The sequence below is a fragment of the Haliotis rufescens genome, unplaced genomic scaffold (assembly GCF_023055435.1).
Source record: "Haliotis rufescens isolate VD_foot unplaced genomic scaffold, xgHalRufe1.0.p SCAF_1, whole genome shotgun sequence".
NCBI classification, from domain to species: domain Eukaryota; kingdom Metazoa; phylum Mollusca; class Gastropoda; order Lepetellida; family Haliotidae; genus Haliotis; species Haliotis rufescens.
Window position 1 is genome coordinate 24,250,609 of NW_025963779.1, and position 23,379 is coordinate 24,273,987.

A 23,379-nucleotide genomic window follows, 5' to 3' on the forward strand; every position below is an offset into this window, starting at 1 on the left:
TGACTTTATATAATTAGGGTTATAGTATTTTACCAGGTTCATCTAGATCATTAGCCTTGTGTAACTGTAATTACAATAACATGACACTAGTGGGGCTGACAATTAGGACGTAACCTAGTCCATCTTGACAGAATGTTTTTATGTTTTAATGCCAAAGGTGATATTTCTCCTCTAGATGGTTATTTGAACGTAATTCATAAATTCACAAACAAAAAACGTCTCGCCTTATAAAAAGGGGTGGCGGCGATCATAAATTAAAAACAACAACAATATGTTGTGTGGCCTACGTTTTTTTTATTGTTATCGTAGATTATATATCGTAGAGTCTCGAAAATGGTCGTAAGGTCAATCGGAAATGAAAGAGAGGAAGACACACTCTACATGTACCATTAACTAGTACTTTGCTCATTATCGTCCTGCCTAGTTTCGGCTCCTCAGAAGGCTGGAACTGAAGGCTTCATCTTTGGGGATATGACTATTCAATTACTAGTATATTTAATAATCGGTTACTTATCGGAGTCGGTTGAAAAACAAAACAAAATAGTTCGGAAGAAAAGATACAATCGGGGATGTGGAACACACGACAAGCGAAAAACAAATGTTGGCCAATATGTATCTTTATATCCCAGGAAAGGGGGGCCGACTGGCTTAGTCGTCTGGAGTGCAGTAATCGGCTGTGCAGAGTTACGTCCCTTTGGCTTTCCAGAACCCTATGACCATGGGTTAGAATCAACCCTGTTTTTGATGCTTGGTTTGTCAGCGCAATACCCGTGTTCGTGTGTTTCACCCAAGCGGTAAACGTCAAAGTTGACCTTGGTTTGGTTGGTTTGTTTGTTGTTTAACGCCGCACTCAGATATATTTCAGCTATATGACGGCGGTCTGTAAATAATCGAGTCTGGACGGGACAATCCAGTGATTAATATCATGAGCATCGATCCACGCAATTGGGATCGATGACATGCATCAACCAAGTCAGCGAGCCTGACCACCCGATGCCGTTAATCACCTTTTACGACAAGCATAAACGCGTGTTACAGCAAGCATGGGTGGCAGAAGACCTATTCTAACCCGGATCTTCCCGAGTCTCAAAGACTGGTATTATTTCTAGGGTCCCCTAGCAAATTATTTTAAGTAACCTGCTGGGCCAAAACAGCAGACAAATTGGATTTGACTGAAAAATTACAAACGTTATCAAAACAACACTAGGCTAAACACAGTCGCCGTAAAACTGCAATCGTAATGTCCAAAACACAACCATGATAACCAAATACGTCACCACTTTGTTTCGGGGGCACGGGTGGCCCAGTCGTCTGCTGTGAAGAGTTGCGTCCCTTGGACACGCCAGAAACCTATGATTGTGGGTTCGAATACCGGTTCGCCCCGATTATGTTCCTAGGATTGTCAGCACCATTCCCGTGCTCGTGGGTTTCACCGAATTGGTAAACGTCTGAGACCTGCATCTCTTCGGGCTTTCCTCCCACATTAAGCTGACACGCCGCAAATATAACTGGAGTACTGTTAAAAGCGGCGTTAAACCCAACTCACTCACTCACTCTGGTTTGTTTCATTTTTAGCCACCGTCGGTATTTTAATACTTGCAGTTTAGTTAAAATCCCACATTGTTTTGCTTCTGACTCTAACTTTGTTATGTTTATAAACTAAGCAGTTAACGACTACTAGGCCGTGGAGAATGAACATCTGCCTTGTATTACATATGTTAAACATTGGCAGTTATTACCGCTTCGTTGAACATTGCACAAGAGAGCCAGTGTCTGTGCTGGGCAGTGAGTGCCACAGATCTAAGTGACTAGTTTTGTTTCATAAGTATGTTATCGCGTTACTTATTTGCGATCTTATTTTTACAGCTGAGAAAATCAATACTTTTCATTTCACTTAGGAAATGGAACTTCTTCACCTACTTGTTTTTTTTCAGCAGTTGAGATTGATTATCATTTCGACTTGTTTCTAAATAATGTGCCCTGCTGGCCACAGTACGTGACGTAAGCTGGATGCTTGACTTGCTACAGGAACATGATATGTCATTCCGGGTAGTTGACCTTGGTTTGGTTGTTGTTGGTTGTTGTTGGTTGTTGTTGTTGGTTGGCAATCAGCAATATTCCAGCTATATGACGGTGGTCTGTAAATAATCGAGTCCTGGCCCGACAATCCAGTGATTGATATCGTGAGCATCGATCCACACAATAGGGATACGATGCCATGTATCAACCAAGTCACCGAGCCTGACCACCCGATCCCGTTAGTCGCCTCCTACGACAAGCATAGTCGCCTTTTAGAGCAAGCATGGGTTGCTGAAGACCAATTCTACCCCGGATCTCCACGGGTCTGACCTTGGTATTAAACCACATAGATTGCAGGGCAAAACAAGTATTCACTTGAAATTTAGATTTTACCCCAAAAGTACAAATGTTTCCAAAGCGTTACTATATTGAAAACAGTCGCCGAAACACTTCAAACTTAAGTCCAAAACACAACAACGATACCCGTATCAAATCTTTCACAATCGAATAACCATTTCTTGCTTGTTTCATTTTCGCCATCTTAAAACATGGATGTATACTTTCTTTTGGCCGACAGTGTAGGTGTGACAGTATTTTATAGGAACAAAAAAAGTTGATATTTCTTTTAAACCTTAACTGTTTATTTATCTTAATGTTATTGTTATTAAGTGAATAATAATATGCTTAAAGACTTACGCAAGTCTACCTGCATACGCGAGATAGTATTGGCAGTCTCGCCCTATGCAGTAAGGACCTCATAAGTAATGTCCATGATACAACACACTCCTTGATTCAGCGCTCTCCATCCATACTCGTTCAGCGTGCAGGTAGTAGTCACAACTCACAACTATCTGACGTCAGTCATTACTGAGAGTGATGTCCATTTAACTATGGACCGCCCACGTGGTCTAGTGGATAGAACGTCTGCCTGGAGAGCGGAAGGTCGGGGAGTCGATCCCCAATCGCGTCAAACCAAAAAAACATTTAAAATGGTATGTATTGTTACCCTACCTGGCGCTCGGCATTAAGGGGCTAAAACAAGGACTGGTCGGCTCGGAGTCAGTACACTGTGTTAAACTGCGGCATGGTATCTCAGTGAGCTAGCAATATAAAATCGGCATTCGTCCGAACTAGTACAAGTAGCCACACACGCTTTATTAATGCAATAATCTTGAACGTGGCGTTCAACAACACCTCATCCATTTTAACTATGTCAGCTGCCAAAGTTGGCGCAGGGCGCATTGAAGGTGTTGATTTGCTATTGGTGTAAAGTTATTGGATCTATCAGAACAATAGTCTGCTATCCAACAAGATGGTCTTTCATTAAAACAGTTTTTCTTGAAGCAGGATACACCTATACATGGTTATACCACGAGTAACTTGTCCTGTGCCAACACGAACTCCTTCTGTGGTGCCTAACCTTTACATATCACTGAACCATCCATGTCATGTCTATTATAAATTTATCAAAACGTCTTGATGAAGAATGGTCATTTTCTGTATCGACTATCCGTCATGTCTGCACCAACCTCCACTACCCTTTGACATAATCCGGCTAGGGGTGACTTGAAACACTACCACGATCTCATTTGCATATCACGTGACCGGACTTTCTCTTTATTCTAAACAAACGCGCTGATTGTAAAATCTGATTGTCTTGCATAAATATTAAGATATGTAGCTACAACAGCGACTGTGAGGCCTATGAGTGAGTGAGTGAGTGAGTATGGTTTTACGCCGCTTTTAGCAATATTCCAGCAATATCACGGCGGGGGACACCAGAAATGGGCTTCACACATTGTACCCATGTCGGGAATCGAACCCGGGTCTTCGGCGTGACGAGCGAACGCTTTAACCAGCAGGCTACCCGACCGTCCCTGCGAGGCCTATGACAATACATCTATACGCATCAAATTGACCGTATCGCCTTCTCTCCATAGGGCTTCGATGTCAACAAAGAATATAAAAATATATACCTAAATCGAAATTCACGTTCTATCATATTTTCTCAAGTAAAGTAAACTATTCATGATATATGTTATCTAAATGTGTAGACTTTTCAAATATGAAACAGATGTAATTTGTTGAACAGATTGTGAAAGTTGTGACAATTCGTCACTGGCCTGTGATAGAGGTACTAGGTTGGTCGCAAGATACTCCAGATAGAAAAGTTGCCTCTTTGACAGCGGCCTTGGCGGTGACCTCACGCTAAATTGGACAGCGCCACCGCATGCATACTTTTGTTGAAATCCGGGACTGAATCATCTGAAACGCTTGTCACATAAATACTGACTGAATCAAACGTGGAGCATATAAATAGGTGTTCAGTTGCAATGGTGGCAGATCGTTTTCGAAATATTAAAAGAAACGACATCGGAAACATTTCAAGCTCATATTTCTTACGACATTAGTTGAAAGTCTTTTTATCACAATAGCCAGTCATCGATGTTTCAATCCCACAAAAGACTAAGTTAATGCCGCATGAAGGATGGCGGTGATTATATTATCAATTTCAATCTTCATTACCATAAATGATTTGAACATGACATTCACGACTTCGGAAGGAAAGATGAATTTAAGAAAAACACATTGCCTTGATGTATAACACCTGACCTCAAATCTAAAAAAGAGCGGCATTTGTTATAATCCACTTTGATAGAATGTTCATTTCCTTCTTCAGCAAGGAAAGAACTATCGGTCTACGTTTATCATTTTCATCGTTAAAACAGAATACAATTCGACAATTTTCATCACATGAAAGAAACAACTAATATTAGTTGGCACGTCAGTAAGATATGTTATGTTTTTAACATGAGAAAAAACATAATCTGTCGACTGTGATGTCACGGCTCATCTCAATTTGGTAACTTTAAACGAGTTATATTGATATTTGCAGTTGTGTTTAATATCACATGGAGGGTTGCAAGCAACAAGCAAAACCATGAAAAGTCACAGGGACTATAACAAATTGTGATAAATCCTGTTTAAGAATCTTCTGAAAATGTATCAGTTTTGATGTGACTGATACGCAATTAAATTGTCGACTTTCATCTATCCAGGCAAAGGCGGCCAGAATCCGGTGTGTCGCAAATTGGAGAACAAACATACTAATCTGGCTGTCGTGTTTCCAGAAGAGGGGTTTTACAGGAAATTATATCAATAAACAATTATATTTTTGCAAGATTGCCAACAAATCCCCGGTAGAACCTCGCCCTGTTGCGACAAATCTGCTTCATCGTCTATTACAATGGTGGCCACTGCAAGCTCTCATTACAAAGACAACACCGGTAATTCTGATAATTAACTATACTACCACATCATGAACAACGGGGAGATCCTCCTCCCGCTGCTGCATGGAGCGGCATGAGTCATGATCACAAGATGAACATCTTCCTTCAAGTTCTTTTTTTTTATACTGGACCAGCAATTAACGTGAGTTTATCTAAACTAGCATGTGCTCTGACTCGAAGCTTATGCACTACCTTGGACCTGTCACTGTAAAGGCCTCTCACAGCGAGTTGATTGCGGTTTAACTTCCGATGATTTCCCAAGTGCAAAGTAATCCTTCAACCATCTCGGTAATCGAGGTTCGGCGACGTTTGTGCGCATGTTGATCAATGGATTTTGGGATCACAAAACACAATAGTCATTACCAAGTTCCACCTTCCGTACCAGGGATGTTGTTGTGTGTCTACTGGCTAACACGCTGGTGAAGTTTAATCTTCATGTAATTTCAGCCGTCAGTAATTAAATGTCGGATGAAAAGTTCAAAACTCTCATCTTGAATTTTTATTGCCGATTAAAGTTAAATGAAGTGTTTTTATGTTGTAGAATGAAAGTTATAAAACATGATATTTTACGACAACAGAGTACGCTACGAAGTGTGCCTATGCACACCCAGTGTCATCTTATTGCGACCCGTGTAGACTTTACCTGCAAAAGGTAAACTGATAAGTATTATATTGTTTTATCCATGAAAGGACCTCACGCCAGCTGCAGGGTTACAAATTATATTTGTTTTCCTCTTTCTGTGAAGATGGCGGACACAAAAGCCTAATTCGGTAGTGTAGCCTTGTGGTTAAAGCGTTTCAATCACACTGTGTTTGTTGAGATTCAGTAGAAGTCCATTGCATTGTATTTTGACAATGGTAAGTTGTCAGGAATGTAGTACTATTTAATGTAAACAGTAGTGATGAAGTTATTATATTGAAATACTCGAATTATATGTAATCTTGCGGAATAGCATGGATTTATGTCAAGCGTTCTAGAAACATGTGGAATATGCTGTGATGTTCTTGTGACACTGGGCTGGTCTAGCACTGTGTTGAAAGTGCAGGAAACGGGTTAGACTATATAAGTGGAGAGGGCGGGTGCCTGTCTCATCTCACATCTCAATTCACATTTCATCTGTTGTTACATCAAGACCAACTTTCGTGTGAAGATCACATTTTACCCCGGATTCTCAGCCTAGGCCTATCTCGGAAGCTTGACCATCGTTGCGGACAGGTGAATATTATTATCACTGCCATCATATTCTGTATTTGATACTGTCATTGAATGTTGTACTACTACTCTATTATATACTGACATTGTAATTGATGTGCAGTGATTTGCATTGATGGGTAAACCTAGTTAAATTTTTTAATACAATTGTTGAATGTATACCGCTTGTTGTTTGGTTGTTGGTTTCACACTAAATTCTTTTACGTACAGATTTCTGAGTTCACGTAATGTTTCAACTCAGGCATCGACACGTAACAAAGAACGTGAATGAACATGAGGACGGAATATGAATGACGCACGTAAGTGATCTACGATGTAGGAGCTTGGCCGTTGCCATGGAGATCGAGACAATTTTTCCAAGAAGATGTTGTAAATCAAAAACCGCAGATAAATTTTCACTACCTTTTTAGATTGATTAGATAACAAAGACTAAAAAAATGAATGTTTAAACATGGCTAAATTTAATACAGTCGCTGCGTGTACGCGAACGTGTACAAAGTAATGACTCCCTATTCATACCTGTAATATTTAGTTTCAATACAGACATATATTTACATGAGTTGGGTGGTGAGAAATAGACAACGATGAATCGATTGATTGTAGATCAATTTTATAGTTTGTCATCTCCGTAACGATACAGACCCGTGAAGATCCGGGGTAGAATAGGTCTTCAGCAACCCATGCTTGCCGTAAAGGGCGACTGTGCTTGTCGTAAGAGGCGAGTAACGGGATCGGGTGGTCAGGCTTGCTGACTTGGTTGATGCATGTCATCGATCCTAATTGCGTGGATTGATGCTCATGACATCAATCACTGGATTGTCTGGTCCGCACTCGATTATTTACAGACCGCCGTCATATAGCTAGTATATTGCTGAGTGCGGCGTTAAACAACAAACCAACCAACCAACCGTAACGTTATAGGATGTTTTCATATTACTGACAATAAATGCTGACTGTTTGAATGAGACTGAAGTTTTACTTCAAATTTATACAAAGTCGTTCTTTGGGGAAGCAGAATATGTGACTGGTCTAGTTTAACGTTCAGTTAGTTCATCTCGGAGGCTTCACTCATATATACTATACCGCATGTACTACATTGAACCCTTGTTTGACCGGACTCGCTAGTCTGCAACTATCAAGATCTCATATAATGACAACGCCACAACTAGGATTCCTTAATCCGGATATGTGTTAATCCTAACGTTGAAACAGTGGGGCCAGCTGTATTGCAGTGGCGGATCCAGAAGTAGGGCGCGCAACGCCGGTATGATGTGCACCCTACGACACTACTCAAAAGAAAACAATGATCTGCATGTCTTCCATGGCAGATACATCAGGGTTAAATACAGTTCCAATGTAGCCGTTACGATATTATATATAACGAAATGGCGGAAAAAACCCGAACCGAACAAATGGTTATTCGATGGTGATGTATTTAATACGGGTACCATGGTTGTGTTTTGGACCAAAAACTTTTGCATTTTTTCGGCGACTACGTTTGGATAACCTTTGTAATATTGGTCAAATCCAACTTTCAAGTGTATTCTTTCTCTGGCCCGGCAGTTCAGAATGTCCATACATTACATACATGCATTGTACTGTAGAATGTTCATCAGTCTAAGCAGTGGTTGTTACAGTTACAGGCACTCGTGAAGAGCAACCTCCTCGTGGTGAGTGCTGGGTAGCGCTAATAGCTCTTCCCCCGAGTGGACCCGGGGCAGAATTTGTCCACAGCACCCCATTGCTGGTCGTAAAAGGCGACCACATTGGGCAACCCGTTTGCCGTGCGTTGCGTCCCAGTGTTTTTACTGTCCTTTGTCGACAGATTTTAAGGTCTATATTTATGAATAATTAATGTACAACTTGATTTAGTCACGATATGGCCGAAATATTGCCGATGTGTCTGTAAATCTTAACTCACTCACTGTAATAGTTACAGTGACTGTTATCAGCAATACCATTGGTGAGGCTCCTTAAAATCGATTTGACATTATACATTTTAATTGTTGAAGTTGAATCTTTTCTTTATTTAAAAAAAGTGATATTTGTAGGTTTTTGATCGAGTGCCGTATATCAGGTTTATCAACTGCATTTCGAACTGAAGCATAAAAGCTGTGAAGTTTAAAACTGGTGTAGCATTTTCAAATATTAACATTTAGGAATAAGAGGAATCGGTCAAGTTTTATGTGTGTGAAGGTCGTTCTTATAGGCAAGTTTATAGAATTACACGTTGTAATAAAAAGGCCACCCCATCCTCAAAACATTTTAACATTCTCCCACCCCACTCCACCCCGAACGTTTTGCGCAGTTTACCCATTAATAATATTAGAGTCGTATTAAGTGATTTGATATCGGCTTCTGAACAAGTGTTCTATCGCATGACATGTTTTAACTATAATATAAACTCACTGATTCATGATGGTTAAACGCGGTGTAGACAAGAACAATGTGTCACTTTCCATGCGTCAACGAGACAATAAAAGTGGGAGGTGTCGCGTATATAGCGTCACTGTATGGAGATTCGGTGTCAACTTACAGACTGATTGTGAAGATTGTCAAGTCCAGGAAACTGTCGATTCTACCTCACATTAAACAATCAACCATTCATGTCTTAAGAGGCAACATTAAGCTATTATTGGACAGAAGAGTCCGACTTCCGTGACAATTTACAATTAATTATTTTCAAGGGGTACCCACCCAGAGCCTCAATCTAATTTCAATAAATCAGGAGTTGAATCGTAGTGTTTTAAACATGGCGTCCGGCCTGGGGAGACCCATACAGATCGGAGAAAACAACTGTCCAGCAGGGCCATGATTTATTACACGCGAGAGCCAAGTTTCCCGATACAAGAGATCGCGGGCGCTCTAGAAAGAATTTAATATTGCTGATTGAATAGACATGCACAAAGAAGTATGGGATCGATATGGACAATGTTAGCGAACACTGTCAGAAGAAGTTTTGCATCAATTTCAAGATTAAGTTTATCTTCCCTGTTCAAGGCTCACGCTGCTTGTCTTTTAAGTCAATTTGACAGAACGCTGAAGCACAAATCACAAAGAAGATTTGCAGAAAGAAATTCTGGCGCATGTCATTTTTTTATATTTTTTTAGTGTTTCAGTTTCTTTTTAAAGGACTGATATTAAAGAGGTGGAGAATGTGTGATGCCTCATTGTGGAGGGGGGCGCAGGTTTCCCCAGAAACACCAGACAGGAATACATGAGTGAGTGAGTTATAGAACGCATTTCGGCACTATTTCCGTTATATTGTAAATACAGTGAGTAATAGCTTTATGTCATTTTAAAATCCCGTCGACAAAGCGCAGTAAAATAATTAGCAACACGTCACAAATTTTCAGTTGAAACAAGCAAGAGATTAAACCCCTACGCAACGAGACGGAATAACTTTCGAGCTATAGATTCCAGCAACCAAAGCGAGACTTGAGGATGTAACAACGATACCTTTGTTATCAAGCAAAGACGTATATAGATACGTCTTTGGATCTAGGCAGGTAATTTGGAAGCCGAAATATGTTCCTTAATTCACCAGATATTTTCTTACCGAAAATCCAACATTAAATTATTGCTTGCGATTAATTTGATGAAATGTCTAAGCGATTCGTTTTCGTAACACAAAGACATAATAATTTCTAATCAACAACAAACTGCATTCATAGGATTGTGAACATCCTTCGTTATGTCAAATTAATATCAATGTGTTTCAACAACAGAGTATTACCTAAACACTACCATTATCGTGTTGCTGTGTGTACATTCCTTCCATCACCGTCTGTTTTATGTGTTCCTGTGGGAGACTTAAGGAGTTATATACATTGCTGTGTTTGAGTAACTCAAGGAAATGAGGCCAATGCGCGTTTAGTGGAAAAGGCCTGTCGACAGTCCATACTATTACGTTTTCTAATTTGAAAAGTCTCAAAATAGACCTGTTTTCTAAACGCAGTACTATGTCGCCAAGTACAATTGTCAGAACCATAAAAGCAACTTAAAGTTGCCCTGATGACTTGATGTCCTAACCTTCTCCTTGACTGCAGAATCAACGAATACCAATGCGTGCTTTGTCCATTAACCATTCAGAGAGGCCAATGTTTCAAGGCCGCATGCATGTTGTGTTTGAAGAGTACATTTCTTCTCTTAACACGTGACGTGTCTATTGCATTTGGCGATCTTTCATCCAGAACGACTCAACACGAACCGGAAATATCAGCGTCCTCTGGCAGCAACATCAGTGGCACGTACCGGAAGTCGTGCTCCGTGTCCATCCAAGATGGCGGTCAGGAAGCCACGAGGCAGTTTTATGATGTCCATTACTGGTATATGCTCGACTCATCGTCCAATCGATACCAGCAGTGCGCATGATAGGCAGGATTAAAGAAGGCACGATTGGCAGAAGGCGGCTTCTTAATGCAACATTGAAAACAAAGAAACAATCACTTCAAAGCTTTTGTGGCAGTAACTGGCATAGTTTCGCTTATTAGAAATCAATGAATGCCATATCAATGTTTAGTAGAATAGAAATATCGTTTATAAAACGTTCTTTCCTGAGTAGATGCCACGCCATTATGCACAATGGTAACTATTATAGATCACGCTCTTTTCGAATAAACGTAGAACAACATTAATGCTAGAGAGAGTTTTCGTCTAAATGTGTGTGTTCGGTCAGGTCATAGATACTTACATCGACTTAAGTGTGTACGTATTGTCATGCGTAAAGTTAAGGGTGTGGTTGGGTATCATGTCGATGCTGATGTTTAAGTTATATTCATTCTATTTATTCACAGATATTTGGCACGAATTGAGGAGCCACCCTGTTGACCCCGTACAATGTCAGAGGACCCGAAAATCACGTCTAAACAATGACCTCCCCTTGACCCCACAATTACCATCCCTACACCTCACAGTCGCATCCATACATCCACCAATCACTTACTCTTGATCCAACAATCACATCCCCCAGATTCAACAATCATTTCCCCTTGATCCAACAATCACTTCCTCTAGGTCCAACAATCACTTCCTCTAGATCCAACAATATCTTCCTCTAGACCCAATGATCCCAACAATCACTTCGTCAAGACCGAAGGATCCAATCCCTAGATCTACCAATCACTTCCTCTAGATGTACCAAATACTTCCTTTAACCAAACGATACCACCTCTAGATCAAACAATCACTACCTATAGCCCCAACGATCCCACCCCTAGATTCAACAATCTCTTCCTCTATGTCCAACAATCGTTTTCTCTAGATCTACTGATCACTTCCTCTAGACCCAACGATCCCATCCCTAGATCCAACAACACACAAAACCACTTCCTCTAGATACAACAGTCACATTCACTATATCCAACAGTCACTTGCTCCAGATCTTACAGTCACTTTCCCTAGGTACAAAAATCACACCCGACACCCCACAATCACATCCAAGCTAGACCCCAAATGTTCGTGCAAGCTCTCCAGAATGTTTGACCGACCGACGGTTGACAATATGAGGATCGTCAACACAGAAATCTGACACTAGTCAACACGCAGTCTGATACTAGTCAACACGCAGTCTGGTACTAGTCAACACGCAATCTGACACTAGTCCACACGCAATCTGACACCAGTCAACACGCAATCTGACATTTGTCAAAACTCAGTCTGACACTAGTCAACAAGCAATCTGACACTAGACAACATGCAATCGGTCACTAGTTAACATGCAATCTAACACTAGTCAACACGCAATCTGATATTAGTTACCAAACAATCGGACACTAGTCAACACGGAATCTGATACTAGTTAACAAACAATCGGACACTAGTTAACACGCAATCGGACACTAGTCAACACGGAAACTGATACTAGTTAACAAACAATCGGACACTAGTCAACACGCAATCGGACACTAGTCAACACGCAATCTGACACTAGTCAACACGCAATCGGACACTAGTCAACACGCAATCTGACACTAGTCAACACGCAATCGGACACTAGTCAACACGTAATTTGACACTAGTCAATTCGCAATCTGACACTAGTCAACACGGAAACTGATACTAGTTAACAAACAATCGGACACTAGTCAACACGTAATCTGACACAAGTCAACACGCAATCGGACACTAGTCAACACGCAATCGGACACTAGTCAACACGCAATCTGACACTAGTCAACACGCAATTTGACACTAGTCAATTCGCAATCTGACACACACACACCCTGCAAATTCAAACCGGTCTATAGTGGTGTCAACAGTAAAAAGGAAAAGGAAACACAATTACTACAGAACATAGTAAAAATTACAACAATCTATGCGTGTTATCGCTATATGTAGATTCCTCAGCACCTTTAGGCCTGCATCCAAAGAAGTGTCCGCCCCCTTAATGGATTATTACAGTTTTAGTAGGAAGACAATGACATAAATCAAGCCTGGCGAGTGTTGTTCTCCGAGGACACACTAAAGACGTTGTTAGGGAGAACCGCCAAGGCCAGCCATGACCTATAGCCTATCTGAAGCTGCTTCTGGCAATGTTTTATCAACAATATACATTCTAACAACACGAAACGTTTTTAAAACGCAATAAAAAAAAAATGTTCTCCATTTCTACACGGCCTGGATTAGGCTTTACGATCGGGGCAATTGAAGTCGTGTTGTTAGGAAGGCATTAAGACCGAAATATGTTAATTGCGGTATACCTTCACGTTGTACACAGGAATAGCTAGCGACAGTTTCAGACTGTGTGGCTAATAAAACACGGGGCACCCGGACTCGTGATACAGCGTACACGCATTAACATAGCCGAACATGTGCGTGTCGAGTGACGAGGATTCATGTGAGCGTCTCATCGCTCAACTGGACTTTAGCTGTCTTGTCAACAATTAATTTTCAACCTGTCTAGAACACAGCCACTAAGATCGACTGGACGTTTCCACATGGGCATTTCAACAAAATATTTTCAAACATAATAATTTTATTCTCTTTAAAATGTAAAAATTGACATTTTAATTTGTTAGTTGTGGCTCACCTCCGTTCAATGAAACACTGACCCTGTAAATCATGCATCTTAACCATAATATAAATCAAATTGCATTACATAAATAAAACACCGCGGTAACCCCCCACACATGTCGAGCCTCCGGTAAGTGACACATGGCCAGTGATATATAGCTACATACTCTCTCCTCCAGGAGTCGATAGGTTCTACCACAAAACACGCTCCGTTGCGCGAGGAGAGATGCCCCACATCCACTCATACACTCGCGTATACTTTAGGGCAAAATTAACCCACTAACAGATCACACACAATTTCCTAGTCTAGAATAACTACGAGTCCTTCTGGGCAAATTATGATGAGCAGGTGCTGTACCATCTTAATTACGGTTGGGTTAAAGAGTATGGAACTATATTCTTTTGTTTATATAGCTTGGGTGATTGATATAACTAGAGTAGGGCTTGCTGACTGCATGTATCAGAACTTGCCTTGCATGTCGTAGAGACATCTGTAGGTGAACGTCGGATTCGTTGAAATTATACACTTATTTAATCCTATTTGTGCTATTAATGGCTACTAAAATGATCAAAAGATAAAACTTTCTACATACATTCAGGTATCATTGTAGTCACACATACCAATAAGCATATTCAGACAAGTGTCTATCTAACGTTGTGGTTATTTTATTAACTACCCATAGGCGTTTTATATACTAAATACTATTTCCATATTAATAAACTGCCGGACAAATGAAAGAATACATTTGAAAACTGGATTTGACCAAACAATTACAAACGCTATCAAGAGGTGACTAGGCTGAAAACACAACTATGATGAATAAATACATCACTGTCGAATATAAACCATTTCTTGTTTCTTTCATTTTTATCCCCTGTTAAAGATGAGGGTGTATAATTCCTGTTGTTTGACAGTATATATTGGATATCAAACTTTCATATTTCTTCCAGTGTAAAGTTGGATGGCAAGAAACTAGCGAAGCATATACTAGAGACTATCTACAGCAAGGCGACGCATGCCCCCCATAATGTAGAGGAGAGCGTTAGTAGTGTAAAGGCCACAAGCCCCAGGTCAGCGTTCTGGTGCCTGGTTCTACAAATACACTCCATTACAAGCACCCATTGTCTTCAGCAGCTCGCAGGACCAAAGTGACGCCAACGCGTGACAAGGGCTCGACCTAGGAATTGTTATGATAAACAGCACCTGGACATAAAAATGACCATACTTCATAATTTGCGGTAACAGAAAATACTAATTAAAATAATCTTTTGAGCGTCGAAGCATTAAAGTGAATCAACCACGAACTCTGTAAAACCTCTGACCCCCAAGCGCGACTAACCCTTTGGACTTAACACGGCGAACAATGAAGCCACGAGTTGATCGTGTGCCGTTGTTTGGGCCATCGTGATTTGAACATCGTTATAACATTGGCTCATCAACCGCACCGATCATTTTGCTATCACATACAACAATCTCCCCGCTCATATCTCCCGCCTATAGGTTCAGATTAACGCTACAATGCTTGCAACAGGTGGCATAGGCATAACGTGGCATAGTTTCCATCCACCTACAGTCGTTGATGCCATATTATTCGTATACATATGTTTACGTATTCATTTTAGAGACTTTTCTTTGTTACAAAAAACCCAACTCCTATTGATCGAGATAAAAGATAAATGGAAAAACATGTTCCTTTCTATATGTGCGTGTTTATATAATTTTGACATTTTTGACATGTTCCAGGGATGTTTGGGCTAAGAAATGATTAATTCCTTCCACATAAAAAGTGTGTTTTGGGCGGAAATCCTCCCATTGTCCATCCATAAAATGCAGGGATTGAAACGCTTATGATCTTTAAGTCGTTGTCTCGTAGCAAGTTAAACTGATAAGTCCAACCAGATTACAGTAAGTCACCAAATAGTTCATGCTAAGAGAATCTTCACAAGATTGCTATTGTTCGATCCATGAGACGGGCAACAAAAAAACTACTTCCAATAATAATGGTATTAAAGTTGTGTTATGGAATGATCTGAACACACTATCTGTTCTGGTAAATGATGGACCCCAAGTGTTCAGACGCGATTTAATAACCGGACGCTGAACTAATCACACATCTGATATGAAGTCAATGCCGTTTCCAGGCCATTTCCAAATTTGACACATCAATGATGTGACAACAATTATGTCCGATGCAATATCCTATTTTGAACAATTGACTTGCCTTTGCATGTGTTTGTGACGGGTGCCACCGGTGGGGCAGGATACGCTCACCTTTTCGTGAACACCTGGTATCATCACTATTTGATAGTGATTCATAAACACATACTCATGATATAGTCGGAATTATAAATCGACTCAGATATTTCTTGAGCACATGGAACGAATTTTGTCGCTTTTATTGTCATGTGTCAGTAACTTATGACTTCCACGGTTTCTAACACACGAGATCCGTACAGTGAGTGAGTTAAGCGTGTAAGACACATCGGCCACATTTCCGCCATACTGTGACAAAATCTGGAAGAACTTAAAGAAAAGGAAATAAGGGTCGGAGGGTACAAATCACCTGATTGCAGTTAGCTGGTCATATGCATCTTATTCTTCTAAAACGACTCCTCCCCCCCCAAAAAAACAACAACAAAAACCAAAAAAAACCAAAAACAAAAACAACACCAGGTAAGGTGATTAATACCCATAGCATCGAGAAATTAGTTTGACGCTTGGTCATTTTTCACGCTTAACGTGCAATTTTCCAATCATTTTCCATGAATATATTAACCTAACGCCTGGTTTCAATATCAATGGGGAAAAACAAGATAATGGCAGTTAATCGGTCACTTTCTGACCATGGTCATTTTCTCGACCACTGATGCTGTGCTTTCAACTAGTGAGGATTCCCGCGTGTTCTTTAAGTGGATCATACCCTGTCAAAGCGATCACCATTTAAACAAACCATCGAATGAACGGGTCATTGAAAGTCATTGATCCTTATCTTGTTTCATGCAATCATGTGACACAGTTAAGTGTCCCCTCCCCTGGTGGTTTCAAACCAGTTGTCCACCAACTCCATTCTGTACAGATAACTGGGGCAGGTACCCCACCCCTCTGTCATGCCTTTTAATTTACTTCTGACCCTTGGTCATTATCACGGTATCATCTCTTGACCGGATTTGCTTCTTTAGCGCATATCAATTACATTTAGTTACATTGCCCTAAATGCTTGCTTGTATTTCCCGTGTGACCCATAGTTCCATTTGTTTAGAATTCGTTTAATCCTTGACCCGAAACGCTGCCGGTCCGAGATTGACGACAACATCCTGTTTACAGCTTTGTCCGTGCTGTCCAGTATTGTCCATCCTGTCCACTCCACCCCAAATAGCCACCCTGAATACCTCGGTGACGCCAGTTGTACATCGGATCCCTCACCCCGATGCTTCAGGGTAATTGTCGCTCTACGTGACGCCCGGGACGACGCCATTCAACCATTCACCCCCGTCACCTCACGATACCCCCCTCCGCCCATCAACGTCTCATACACCCGAAATTTCACCCGAACCTCACGCCCCTCCCCCGGGGTAGGTATACCCCCTTAGAAATCCACGCCCGTTCTCTGCGGTACCTCTCACACCACCCCTTCGCACCCGACGGCGACATCAGAACGGCGTTGAGACTGGCATTCTCGTCCATCCCCCTCCCCCTCCCCCCTTCCTCCCGTCCCTGCCACCTTCAGTGACATCTGCGCCCTACATCATCTTCGGCCCCACCCCCATGACCTGACCCACATCTCCAGGGGGCAAGATGTCCGTCCCAGCGTAACATACAATAACTGAAAATGAAGTAAGGGGCAGATGTGTTTTTTGCATAAATTCTAATTACAGGTCATGTGTCCTTGGCACACTATAATGACCACCCCAGACACCCCATCTGTCCATCGTCCTGCGCTCCAACGTGAGTTATGTTAGTAGCCCCGCCACACAAGAAAGCGACCAAGAACGCCGGTCATAAAAAAATTATATGAAACGTGATACCTAATAATTACCGCTGCCTTAGCTCGGGAGCGGTGACATTGTTGCGGGGAGTGACAGTGGGAAGGAGGGAGCAGAGAGTGGACGGCCCTCATCCAGTCAACTCTCCAACAGCTATAAACCAAGGCATTATAATGGACATGTAACCCAACTGTCACGGTCCATTACTTACACGCACAGCCCACAACGCCGATTTGACTCTACCGTGTATTTTGTAAAATGCCGTACATTCAAATATGACGTTTCTCCCACACTCGTCTTATGTATGCGTTTGTTCGTAATTAGTAAGGCTTTGTTGTGTGGGGTGGGTGAGGGTCGTTGGATGGGCGTGTTAGTACTGTGACGACTCGAGCATACGTCCCCGGGGTGTGGGATATGACCCCCATATATGTTGCTCGTGATACGCCATATAGCATTTTTTTTGTAACTTGATACTTACAGTCCCGTCATTAGAATTAGTAATTATACTATTTCATTACTATGGCGGAGTGTTACTTCAGGTAATTAACGAAAATGTGTGTGTGAAGTCCCTGCGCTGTATGACTCAAATGAGCAACGCACGCACAGAGAGAGAGAGAGAGAGAGAGAGAGAGAGAGAGAGAGAGAGAGAGAGAGAGAGAGAGAGAGAGAGAGAGAGAGAGAGAGAGAGAGAGAGAGAGAGAGAGAGAGAGAGAGAGAGAGAGAGTTTTTTCAGTTATGAACAAATTTAATTTTTTAAGAAAGCTGTTTCCCAAATATATTCGTGACTTTATACACTATGTTTGAAATAAAAACACAATTTATAAAAACTACAAATGCATATACATATCATGAGTGGTATTACAGGGTTCATATGAAATGTACGTATACTTATTTCAACATTTCTTTACTGTACTTAGCACATCCAATCCTATTCCTTATCTTTGTCATTGTGTCAAATTAATATCTCCAACATAGTTGGATGACATTTAGAATACACATGAAACCCAAAATAATTTGTTTAAAATAAAGAATGTATTTGAATTTTTTACTCGTGTATTTAACAAGTGTTTATAACATTAAGGTATATGCAATAAATGTGTACTAATGCAGACACATATTACATTTCGTAGTCATTGTCTGCATCATGAAGTTGCTTTTGATGTGTATGTTAAATGGAATCGGTAATTTACATGATACGAAGGCATTAACATAATACTAAAGATTGTTAAAATCTGATAACGGAGCAATATTACGACCACGAGCTTTCTATTGTCTAGACAGGACAGCCTTGAAACATTTGCATCCCTACCTATCATTTATTAAATTATTGTAACGGAAACCTCTCTGGGTTAATTAAATGAAACAGCTTTCGTAGGAAAAAGACAACAATTCTAGTGAACAGGTAGGCGATATAAATATAGACTGCAAGGGAGTCGAGTAAATGCCTCACTAAAAAACCGGGTTCATTTCGGCCGTAGCGCAGATAACCATATTTCACAGATTTTTTAATCATCTATTTTTTATAAAAAGAATACCGCACTAATCTTCTTTAAATTGGCGATAAATATGAAAAAACACCCCGAACAATATATAGGAAGTAAACCAACCAACATGATTTAAAAAGAATTTCTTATCCGAACGAGTCCAGTAATTTAATTTAAATGCTTTCGAATACGCATAATTGACAAAACTCGCGACAAGTGACACCCCCTCCAAAGAAATTAATATACAAAATTAAACAAATAAACGCACACCCTTTAACACCTCTTGATACTAAGGGTACAAAATTTATACATTTAAAAATGTTAAAATCCCTTGCCCAATCCGCACTAGGGACCGAGCTTACGAATTCAAAAAGTGCCCCAACACCCAACCCCTTCCGTCCCCCTTTACAAACCCTGGACCAGTCACTGTGGGTGAAGGAAGCTTCGAAGGAAATGTTTGTTAGCATCTGCCACAGCCAATGCGCACACGGCTCCTCCGAGGGTGTTTGTGGTGTATTTCAGTCGTAATTTTTTGGCTAGTTCGTGTACACGTCAGTAAAACTTAAATACCCGTACCGTATTTGTCTCAAAGTTTCAACTCTTAAAATAATCGTTGACAGACCTTATGCATAACTGTCCGATAAAACTACGACTACTATTACACTTAAAAATATACTCTCTTGGAGTGCAGCAAAGGTCGCATTTAGGGAGCGATCGACCGCCCTCTAAGACTCTAAACATTTAGTACAAGGAGGTAGCCATGCTTGTATATATATAACCATTGAAGCGTCGGTTCCCCGCCGTTGTTGCCTTCACAACCCTGGTGTGACAGCGAGCGAAGTTGCCAAAGTCGATAAATACGGGCCGGGCTGTATATTCGGAGTAACCTTGTACACTTGGCCGAGTTGTTGGCCCACCTCTCCTTCCCATGTACTGGTTGGTCCGCGTGACATATCTATCATTTATCACTGCATCCAGTTCTGTGAATCACCCACACAACTGTATACTGGCAGAACCCTGCACTGTGTGAGATATGGGACTGCTCACGATAAGAGATGGGGGTAGCCCTTTGAGGAATGACTGACCATCGAGAGAGAGAATATAGGCGTCCGATCTATCTCAGTGTGACCTGTATAGCGGACGGAGGGAGAATAGGCTGGTATCCTCTACCCTCGTTTTAATACTAGCTTGTTACAGCATTTATCATCCGAACTCAACCTGCGATCATACCGGCGGTTGGCTGCACTAGAAGGCAGTTTCATCAAGTGTTAACCACAACTCTATCATAATTACTTACGGAACCTTCAACTTCTTTATACTATTCTTTGAAGACATGCCATACTGTTGACAGAAATAAAGTTAATTGGAAGTAATAATCAATACCGATCAGAGACACCGTGCAGTGAGTCACTTGGCTGTCCTTCCCGCGAGTAGCCATCAGCTGGAGGACGCGCTTCATCTAGACAAGCAGTGGGATAAACGGCTTGCTGGCGGACGCCAACAAAATATTTAATTCAATGAACTCTTTGTTCATAACTATAATTATACAAAGATTATTTTCGTTTGATCAATTGAAACATATATCTCGTGATTAATGTGACTATAACGTTAGTCAATGTGGTACAAATGGTAACGTCACCGTATAGAATTTCACCAGCGTTTATCATGCGGTTAAATTAATAATTTTATTGAAATTGAAAGTCACACATGTTAGCGATTTAGCTGTTTTATATATTGAAACTTCGTGATAAGACACACGAGTGAAATAACACTGAATGTCGGAACTACCTCTGTCTTCTTCAATGGCACTTGGGCATGGAGAAAAAGATCGTGAAGATCTTTGAGAAAATACATACAAAATACAACATCTGTTTCTTGTCTCATCAAGTGGCCTCACAATGTTCATATTTTAATGAGTGGTGCAAAAACACAAATATCTTCAGCTTTTTTAAACAGCCAATCAATAGAATTGGTTTAATACCTAGATCAAGTTTCAAGATTAGGTTGAACACGATTGGCCGAACCCGAGCCACGTCATCTGTCTGTTGGAAGTGCATTTTGAGAAAATTGAATTCTCGTGGTTTTTTTAGAATAAAACTGTTTTTTTTTATGATAGCACGAGATGTAAATGCCTAGATGACATACATGGCAAGCGCTTAAGGATCCCAAAACATCACAGGTCATAAAAGAATACAGCTAATTTTTAAGGTAATCAGCAGAATACAGGGAGAGGGGTCTTGGCGCTCACGGGGATTTCGAAGGTCCTTAGGGTAAGGACGCTCTGATGCAGACCACTGTCCATTGTCAGACAACTTCAGCGATACCACCAAACTGGGCACACAAGGGACAGACCACGTGGGACCCAGCCACCCGACACGAGGTCTGCATAACCACTTCCTGGCGGTGATCAGCAGACACACAGTGTCATACGACTACGTGCTGCAGGAATTCCGGTCTACAGACTCCACAGCGGAATGGCCTTGACTCCTCAACATTGGCAAAATAGACGAGGTTGGCAACGTTGGCAGCGACGTGGTTGGTCACGGATACTGTTCAGCGACGACAGGAGGTTAAACTTGTTCCATCCTGGGTGTGGGTCCGGATGAAGCGAGAAGAGGTGAACGATTAGCTATAAGATGCATCCAAGAGGTTCATCCAAAATCCAAGAGATTCATCCAGGAGGTTCATCCAGGAGGTTCATCCAAGAGGTTCATCCTAGAGGTTCATCCAAGAGATTCATCCAAGAGGTTCATTCAAGAGGTTCATCCAAGAGGTTCATCCAAGAGATTCATCCAAGAGATTCATCCAAGAGGTTCATCCAGGAGGTTCATCCAAGAGGTTCATCCTAGAGGTTCATCCAAGAGATTCATCCAAGAGGTTCATTCAAGAGGTTCATCCAAGAGGTTCATCCAGGAGGTTCATTCAAGAGGTTCATCCAGGAGGTTCATCCAAGAGATTCATCCAAGAGGTTCATCCAGGAGGTTCATCCAAGAGGTTCATCCAGGAGGTTCATCCAAGAGGTTCTTCCAAGAGGTTCATCCAAGAGATTCATCCAAGAGGTTCATCCAGGACGTTCATCCAAGAGGCTCATCCTAGAGGTTCATCCAAGAGATTCATCCAAGAGGTTCATTCAAGAGGTTCATCCAGGAGGTTCATTCAAGAGGTTCATCCAGGAGGTTCATCCAAGAGATTCAACCAAGAGGTTCATCCAGGAGGTTCATCCAGGAGGTTCATCCAAGAGCTTCATCCAAGAGGTTCATCCAGGAGGTTCATCCAAGAGCTTCATCCAAAATCCAGGAGATTCATCCAAGAGGTTCATCCTAGAGGTTCATCCAGGAGGTTCATCCAGGAGGTTCATCCAAGAGGTTCATTCAAGAGGTTCATCCAGGAGGTTCATCCAGGAGGTTCATCCAAGAGATTCATCCAAGAGGTTCATCCAAGAGGTTCATCCTAGAGGTTCATCCAAGAGGTTCATCCAAGAGGTTCATTCAAGAGGTTCATTCAAGAGGTTCATCCAGGAGGTTCATCCTAGAGGTTCATTCAAGATGTTCATCCTTTTGGTCCCTTGGGCACGCCAGAAAGCTATGATTGTGGGTTCGAGTCCCTGTTCGCCCTGATTGTGTTTCTAGGTTTGTCAGCACCATACCTGTGCTCGTAGGTTTCACCAAAGTGGTAAATATCTGAGGCCTGCATCACTTCGGGCTTTCCTCCCAAATTAAGCTCACATGCCGTGACATATCTGGAATGAAAGCGGCGTTAACCCCAACTCACTCACTCACTCTCCCTTTTGGGGGCGGTGGCGTCAAGGCGTGGGGCGGTACTTGTGGTGAAATGAAGACACGCCGCATCCGTGGACATTGCACGCGTTACAACGTTACAGGTATGTCATTCTGCAGCCAGCTGTCCTTCCCATTCTCAGAGGAAAGCCACAGGGTAAACTGTTCCACCAGGACAATGCCAGGACTTGCTCAACATCAATAACGTACCCGTGTTGCCCTGGCCGTCACGCTCACCCGGCCTCTTACCAATAGAACATCTTGGCAACCGTTATCTGGACCTACCGAACGATGTGCATCAACTGGTACGTGCTTCATTGGAGGAATGGGTCCACATACCCCATGACGTCATCAGGAGAACTACGTCATCGTGTCCAGGGCCACGTTCCACAAAGCCATCTTAGCGCTAAGGTGATCGTAACCATACTTTAACACTGGCTTACGATAGTCGTAGCGCTAAGATCGCTTTGTGGAACGGCGCCCTGGCCTGTCTTGACGTCACATAAGATATTGATGCTATTGCCGAGATGGTATGAAAGCGTTTAGAAGCATTTACCGAGATGGTATGGAAGCGTTTGGAAGCTTTTTTATCAGACTGT

General features: G+C 41.6%; 1 protein-coding gene across 2 annotated transcripts in view; it reads right to left on the bottom strand.

Moving 5' to 3' along the window:
* Positions 1-23,379, bottom strand: part of LOC124131648 (leucine-rich repeat protein SHOC-2-like) — a 65,221-nt gene that overhangs the window by 29,779 nt on the left and 12,063 nt on the right. The window lies entirely within an intron of this gene.